Genomic DNA, 6,584 nt, shown 5'->3' with positions numbered 1-6,584 from the left:
AACCCCCAGTCTCTGTTCCTGCTTGCAAGTGTTTTAATGCACTGAGGTATTTGGCTGGTCCTCTAACATTTTAAATAGAATTCACATTATGAAAATTAGTGATGAACCATCTTGAATTTCTTTTTTTTTTTTTTTTAATTTGGTAAAAGGTCTTACCATGCAGCTTGGACTCATAGGGATCATCCTGTTTCAGCCTCCCCAGCATTGGAATTACAGACGTGCGTGTTTCAGTGACTGGCTTGGCATGGGGTTGACATGGCATTTGGTGCCTGGGATTCAACCAGGGTCCTTGTGCTTGCCAGGGAAGCACTTATTCTACTGAGCCATCTCTCTGGCCCTTGGATTTCTTTTCTAGTAGACTTTTAAATATAAAAACATCCATTTCTCTCTACTTATTAATATGCTTACCAAGAAATTATACTTTAAAGTTTATCTCAGAAATAAAACTGATGAGATTTAGACTACTTTCCAGTCACATGAACTGTCAGTTCTGAATGGTTCATGCTATGACTACAGCAAAATTATGTATGTGTACTACTAATAGGAGATAAAAATGAAGAAATAAGTATCTCTATGGAACATCACCTTTGCTGTATTAATCTTCTGATTAGAAGAAGAGATAAAGTAAGCAAAACCACAAATCTTGATGTAAATCTGAATTATGTAATGATTTGCAATATGTCATATGTAATATGAAAAATAAAAATATCTAAAGAAGTACTAGTGAAATATGAATATGCTTGGAAGTTAAAAGTGCACATTTTAGAGGTACTAATATTAATAGGACAACAGATCTTTAGTTGGGTAAGATATTTCATGCCTTTATAAATATCTCAATAATTTCTCTGTTACTAGAAGAAATATTGTCTGAACTCTATTATAATTTATTAATTAAAAAATTTTTGTTCATTTGGTATAGGGTCTCACTACACAGCTCTGACTGGTAGTAACCCTCCTGTCTCCACTTCTGCAGCACTGGGATTACAGGCCTATGCCACCATGCCGTTTCAAGGCTAGCACAGCACACCCAAGGTTCTTGTATCTGGCAGAATATGCTGTACTTGGGATCAAATTCAGGTCCTTGCATTTACCAGACAGGACTTACACTGCCAAACTATCTCCCCTACCCATGTATCACAATTCCAAAATAACCAAACAATTCAATTTTTAAATATATCAAGTTAGCGTTGTGAACACAAAGCATCTGTTTGAGTGACTGAATTTATCATTTTTAAGACATGTTTGGTGCGTGAAGATGTAACCTTATATTTTAATGCCAGATAGTGTAATTTAATATAGAAATTTCAACAATACTACAGGTGTTCTTATATCTTTAAATCTTAAACATTGTTTTACTATATGTCATAAAGTATTGTTTTGAAATTTATTTCTTTTGTATATTATTAGTTTTCACAATATATTTAGATTAATAAGAAACTAATATTGGAACACATTGTTCGATGTATCTTTTACAGCACTTTGTTCATAATAGATGCGCAATATATGACTTCTACATCCAATTAACAATGTTTGCCAATCAGTGAGAACTCTATTGAAAGAAAAATGATTCAAATACTTGAGAATAACTGAAACGTTGTGGTTTTATCTTAATAAACATTCCAAAAAGTGAATTTGTGTTGCACTAGTCTCCAAAGAACTTAATATTTCAGGCAATCTGTCTCTCTGTCTTTTAAGTGTATAAATTAAATATATACTATATATAGATGTATATATATATAAACACATATATATGTATATATATATAATCATAGTGAGAAATATATCTTTCTGTGGAAAAGCAGTAAATTGTCACAAAATGTCATAAAAATAGAAGGATAATAATAGTGAATACAAGGGTTGGACAAGTAGCTCAGCAGATTAAAGCACCTGCATGCAAGCAGGATCAATGGCCAGGAGTTTGATCCCTGGGCCAGCAGGTATGCTGTGCTGACCCATCCCCCCAGGGTGTGCTGAGACTGCCATTGAGACAGGGTGTGGTGGCACAGGCCTATAATCCCAGCACTTGGGAGGCTATAGACAGGAGAATCACTACAAGTCTGATCTAGTAGTGAGACCCTGAACACTCTGTAGACACTTTCCTAAAAATACAGAAAGAAAAAAATACAGTTAGTACACTATATGTTGTTATCTTTAAAGTAGTTGTCTTTGCGGTCTCTTCCTGTGGAGGACAAGGTCGTGAGTGAGGGCAGGTTTGGGTTTTGCGCCTCTTTCCCCTTCGCAGAGCTTCCACCAGCACCATGTTGGGGCAGAGCATCTGGAGGTTCACAACCTCCGTGGTGCGGCGCAGCCACTACAAGGAGGGCCCTGGGAAGAATTTGCCATTTTCTGTGGAAAACAAATGGCGGTTGCTGGCCATGATGATCTTGTACTTTGGATCTGGTTTTGCAGCACCTTTCTTTATAGTGAGACACCAACTGCTTAAGAAATAAGGATGTTTTAATTCATCCCCTTTCGCAGATGAACAGAATTTCTCAAGAGGTGAAGCTCTTCAGAAACAGATCAAACTCTTAAATTCACATGGCATACTAGATATGTTTGTAAATAAACATGCAGGCCTAGTGCCTCTTCTCTGAAGTAAAAAAATAATAATAAAATAAAAAAAAATAAAGTAGTTGTTCAAGGGGCAAGGTATGGGCATAAAAATTTCTCCAGTTCATATTAACACAAATCTTACTTTTTAATTAACTAAGAGACATTAATAGAATAAATAACTTGCATTTTTGGCTTTTCTATATTGTTTGCCTATCCATTTTTGCACCATTTCACAAATACGAGCTCCTTTTTACTTTTGAAAAATGTCTTCCCTTTTTACAATATCTATCATATATTTTAGAACTGCTTTACTCTTTCAGGTTTTCACACCAGGTGATAATATAATATTTACATATGTGAATATTACTTATATCACTCATGAATATATCTCAAGTTGAATCCATTTACTTATGAAAGTCTCAAATTTTTCTTTTTTATGGCTGATTCATACACTAATACATAAAAACAGCACATAATTTTTATTTATACTAATTTTTATTACATTTATTTATTTATTCCTTCATTGTTTTATTTCCATAATTTTATTGAGAAACAAATAGCAATGAGACAGTTTCAAACCAAATTGGTAGGACAGTTTCAATAATTAACACATTGCATACATTCTTCCTAGTGGTAAATTGCTGTAAAAGATTAGGACATGATATACTATTTACAAACACTATTAGAACAAATCCCTCTATTCATTAAGAGAATGTAACTATATATCTATCCTAAGCATTTTGAATACAAAGATGAAAAATGGACATTCATCTGTATCCCCTTTTTTCTTCAGGTCTGTCATTTGAATATTATAGGTGTGTTAACTCAGCAAAATATTCTAAAAGAGTCAAGTAGTCCAAAAGAGTATTGGGTCTTCTGCTTGACTGGTAATGTCAGAAATTGTTGACCTGAGTCCTCTACAGCTCAACAAAACAGCATGGCTTTACTTCTTATATTTCGTTTTTATACTTTTCTGCTAGATGGTTAAGACCAAGGTAACGCAGGACCTATGCAACAAGAGTTGTAGCTTTTGGGTCTGATAAGGTCAATCAAAATCAAGCATGATTTATTCTGAGATCATATACCTCAGATTATAAATCCTTTGTCAGTGTCAGCCATGTGGATGAGTCACGGCCATTGCTTGGCCAATGAGTTCTCTGTGAAAGCCTGAGAGAATGTTTTTCTCTCCATGTGACTCTCCTTAGGCACACTCTACATCATCGATCACTTTTCCCTTTGGCCCCATAATCTCCTTGATCAGAAAAATTGGGACACTTCCGAGTTACATGATGTTAGAGTACAAGTTCTCATACGTCCTGAGACATTATAGACCTTGGAAGGCTAGGGTCGAAATATTGGCTTTCATTGCAGTCCTCCTTTTTCTCTAATTTTAGTCTGCAAACTAGAGTTGTTAACCATCCAGAAGACAAGATTACTGTTATTAATGTACAACCTAGGCTGTTAAGCTTAACCTCACTTCTGTCTGAATATCAAACATTTTAGGCATAACATGGAACGGGTATTTTTCATTAAGTATTGATATGTTGAACTTTAAGTCCCTACAGAATATGATGCAAAAACATTTAAAAATTAGAATATACTTTAAAAATAGGCATAAAAGGGGACAGGGAGATGACTCAGTGAAATAAGTGCTTCCCTGGCAAGCACAAGGGCCTGAGTTCAATACCCGGTTCCAACAACAACAACAACAAAATAGGCATAAAGAATTATATAATTCTTATGTTTACAAATAAGTTCAAAAAATCTAACCTTATAAAACCTTGAATCAGAACAGTCCCACAGCATTGCTTTTCCTGTCTCTTGCCTTCATTTGTTACCCCCTTCTTTTTCAACAATCATCTATTAAAGAGACAGCACAGCAGCAACTGGCATGTCATGACAAGCAGCCCATATTCAGAAGACCGGAATGACAGGCACTCCAAGCATGAAACTACTATTACAGATTATCATATTCAGTGCAGTTGCTTAGTTCACATGTATCAGTACATATATTTAGTCAGGGTGAGAATCTTTCCAATTAACTGCTAGATTAAAAAACGTTCTGGAGATTCTCAGGATCATTGCCTTACTCATCTACTACATAAAATTGTATGGCTTGTCACTATCATGTTTTCTAGCTCTTCTCGATTCCTTCTCCTAAATAGTTAGTCCTTGAGTTCCTGCTTTCCTTTTACTTGTATTATAACTTTTTATTTGTATTTCTTCTTTTGATTACTTATACTAGGGAAATTATATGATATTTACACATGTGTTTCTGGTTTATTTCACTTACAAGTATATGTTCAAGTGGCATCCACTTCAATGTAAAGGCTTCGATTATCGTTCTTTATATTTGAGTAATACTCCATTGTATAAATTACCACATCTTTCTCAACCATTCCTCAGGTGATGGGCATCTTGGTTGTTTCCAAGATTTGGCTATCACAAATTGTGCTGCTATAAACATAGGCACGCATATATCCCTATGATATGATGTTTTCAGATCCTCTGGGAAAATTCCCAGTAGAGGAATAGCTGGTTTAAATGGGATTTCCAGACCAACTTTTCTAAGGAGTCTCCATACTGATTTCCATAACGGTTGCACCAGTCTACACTCCCACCAGCAGTGGAGAAGGGTTCCTTTTTCCCCACAGCCTCTCCAACATTTGTTGTTGGGTTATTTCTTTATGATAGCCATTCTTTCTGGCGTGAGATGATATCTCAATGTGGTTTTAATTTGCATTTCGTTGATGGCTACTGAGGTGGAGCATTTTTTCATGTAATTATTTGCTTCTTTAATTTCGTCCTCCGAGAAGTGTGTTTTCATCTCAGATGCCCATTTCTAGACTGGGTATTTAAATTTTGGAGCCATAGTGTTTTTTAGTTCTTTATAAATTCTAGAGAGAAGACCTTTGTCTGAGTACTTATTTGTCGTGAATTTTTCCATATTTTTGGGTTGTCTTTTAACTTTGTTGGTAATTTCTTTTGATGTGAAAAAACTACTCGGTAAGAACAGGTCCCAGATGTTAATTCTTTGAAGGGTTTCCCCTGTGATTTGATTTTTGTTCATAAACTCTTTGCCTAACACTATGTCTTCAAGAGTTTCTCCTACTTTCTCTTCCTGGAGATTTAGTGCCTCTGCTTTAATGTTTAGATCTTTAATCCATTTTTACTTTAGTTTAGTGCATGGTGATAGACCTGGGTCAACTTTGAATTTTTGGCATGTAGAGAGCCAGTTTTTCCAGCAACATTTGGTAAAGAGGCCATCTTTATTCCAGTGAGTATGTTTGGCCCCTTTGTTAAAGATAAGTTGTCTGAGTGTGTTCATAGGGGCGTCAGCGTCTTCTAATCTGTTCCATTGATACTCAGGTCTGTTTTGTTGCCAGTACAATGCTGATTTTATCACAATAGACGTGTAGTATGATTTCAAGTCAGGAATTGTAATGCCTCATGCCTTGTCTTTATTGCCCATGATTATCTGTGCTGTTCTAGGTCTTTTCTGGTTCCAAATAAATTCTAAGAATGATTTTTCAAGCTCTGTTATGTCTGTTGGTGGTAGTCTGGTAGGGATTGCAGTAAATCTGTAATGCAATTTTTGGAGTATGGCCATCTTCAAAATGTTGCTTCTTCCTATTCAGGAGCATGGAATATGCTTCCATTTTCTAAATATTTCTACGATCACTTTTTCAGGGTACTGTAATTTTCCTTGAAAAGATCTTTGACTTCTTTAGTTAGATTAATTCCAAGGTATTTAATTTTCCTCGGTGCTATTGTAAAAGTTATTGTTTCTATAATTTCCCTCACAGTGTGTTTGTTGTCTGTGTAGAGGAATGCTATTGAGTTTTGGGTACTGACTTTATAACCTGCTCTGATACTGAATTTCTGTGTTAATTCTAGTAGCTTCTTGGTGGAGTTTTTTTGGGTCTTCCAAGTAAAGTATCATGTCATCGTCAAATAAAGATAATTTAACTTCTTCTTTGCCTATTCTTATTCCTTTTATTTCTTTCTCTTGTCTAATGGCTGTAGCTAAT

The 6,584-nt window shown here is 35.2% G+C and overlaps 1 pseudogene; it reads left to right on the top strand.

The window, feature by feature from the left end:
- Positions 1–2,170: 2,170 nt before the first annotated feature.
- Positions 2,171–2,598, top strand: LOC101575270 (annotated as a pseudogene).
- The last annotated feature ends 3,986 nt before the right edge of the window (positions 2,599–6,584 follow it).

This window comes from Octodon degus, unplaced genomic scaffold (assembly GCF_000260255.1).
Source record: "Octodon degus isolate 3935 unplaced genomic scaffold, OctDeg1.0 scaffold00198, whole genome shotgun sequence".
NCBI classification, from domain to species: domain Eukaryota; kingdom Metazoa; phylum Chordata; class Mammalia; order Rodentia; family Octodontidae; genus Octodon; species Octodon degus.
This window is presented reverse-complemented; position numbering and strand designations above follow the sequence as displayed.